General features: G+C 36.2%; 1 pseudogene; it reads left to right on the forward strand.

The window, feature by feature from the left end:
• The first annotated feature begins 256 nt into the window (after positions 1-256).
• LOC114508301 lies at positions 257-337 on the forward strand (annotated as a pseudogene).
• The last annotated feature ends 1,802 nt before the right edge of the window (positions 338-2,139 follow it).

Below are 2,139 nucleotides of genomic sequence, written 5' to 3' on the forward strand. Positions count from 1 at the left end.
ACCAGCCAGGCCTGTTTGTACTTCTAGTAAATTGTTCAATCAAACTATATAAAAAACATTTTAGAAAAGCCAGTTTATTATCACACAAAAAGTCCAGTAAATAATCTTTGAGTATATCTGAACATGTCACGATACAGATCAAGCTGCCACTTGCTTAACAGAATTGGGGGTAAGTGTTCTATTATTGTGTCCAAAAGGATAAGTTATACTGAAGTCCCACCTATTGGCATTGGGTTGCTATTAGAATGCTATTTACAAGACTACACTTTCAGGGATCATTTCTATAGTTTGTTACTAGAATGCAATTTACAATGGAAACTTTAAAAAACAATAAAGTATTTAGATTCCAAAATATCTGTTAACAGAAAAAAAAAACACCTTTCATCAAGAGGACTAACAGGAATGACTGTACAGTTCTGGCCTGCACAATTTACAAGAACATTTGAAGCAGGTTTAGAGCAGAGCCACAAAAATTATTAATAGGTTGAGACGGGGATCTAATAATAAGGATTTTAAAAAGCCTATGTTCAAAGGGAGACAAGATAAGCGAAAAGTTAATAAACTCCAAATTACCCAAGAGCGTTCAACAGCAGTCTTCCACTGCTCTCTGCCCACATCTTCTGTCACCCCCGGGGCGAGGAAAAGCAGCAGCAAACCCTGCATTTTCATGAAAGAAGGCAATAAAGTCACTTAAAAATGACAGTCCTTTCCATTAAGGCTGAGTTATCTGACATTAGGAGAATTTAGCTTAATTAAAAATTATAATCTCAGCCCTGGCTGGTGTAGCTCAGTGGGTTGAGCATGGGCTGCAAACCAAAGTGTCCCAGGTTCGATTTCCAGCCAGGGTACATTCTTGGGTTGCAGGCCAGAACCCCCAGCAACCGCACATTGATGTTTCTCTCTCTCTCTCTCTCTCTCTATATATATATATATATATCCCTCCCTTCCCTCTCTAAAAATAAATTTTAAAAATCTTTTAAAAAATTATAATCTCAAAGTAAAAAACAACCACGACACAGAGAATCATCCAAGTGCAATGGAATAGACAAATGTCACTGTGAGACCCGCAGCAATTATCATCAACCTTTTTCTTCTAAAGGGTTGTCTCCATGGAGCACTGGACTTGAGTCCATTCTCAAGTCCCTACAGAGGCAGAGGCCGTGTAATTGTCAGAGCTCACAGAATGTTCACGACTTGTTTTGGTTTTTTTTTGGCATACAACAGATTTAAATCATTGTTATATCTTGAATATCTGTTCAAACAAAAACTCACTATACCACAACATTTGTGATTTCCATTGTCAACTATAGATAGGTCTAGTAGAATTTCTTCTTTTCCCCAGTTGACTATATTTTTTTATCTTTTCTAAAAATAGAATCCTGTGTTGCTATCTATGGTTCATCGTCTTGACTGTAGTCTAATTACTGGAGACATGCTGAAGGTGTCCTGATGTGTTCTTAGAGAGTAAGATTTAAATGAATCTTCAATTATTAAATCACATTACAAATTTACTTAGAACATATCAAAATACATCTCTCCTACCTAAATTCTGGTTTTGAATCCCACCTTTCATGAACTATCTAGTATAGATACATATTGTCTAATTGGCAACAATTTTCTGAAATTTTACGTGTATAAATATTAAATTTATTGCCACACCCTTTTCCTTCTGCAAACTGGTCTTCCACATCTCTTGTATTAGAAAACTTGGTTTTCCCGAACTCCAGAGAATGGGGTTTAGGCCAAAGCTTAACCACAAGACTTAAAAGCAATATTTTATAAAGCACACACACTCCAAATTGTTTGCCAAATTTCACTGCTGTTTGTTTCCCATAATATTCTAAAAAATATCAGACACACAGGCGTCAGTATGATTAATTTTGATGATTACTTTAGTTTTTTTCTGCTACGCAGTGACCTCTAGAAGCCCTGAGTTGGGTTGAATACGCACAGAGTCACTTCAGCTAGCTGAAGTGTTTGTAAATAAATGAGATCTCTTCTCCATTAACATGTCTCCATCTTGACCTACAAGAGTGGATCATATGGGTGATCTCAGATGACTAATTTGTCTTTTCTTTAACCCATTGCAAGGGAGCAAAAAAATGTGCAGAGAAACAGAAATGTTTTAAAGTGTGTTCA

This window comes from Phyllostomus discolor, chromosome 10 (assembly GCF_004126475.2).
Source record: "Phyllostomus discolor isolate MPI-MPIP mPhyDis1 chromosome 10, mPhyDis1.pri.v3, whole genome shotgun sequence".
NCBI lineage: Eukaryota > Metazoa > Chordata > Mammalia > Chiroptera > Phyllostomidae > Phyllostomus > Phyllostomus discolor.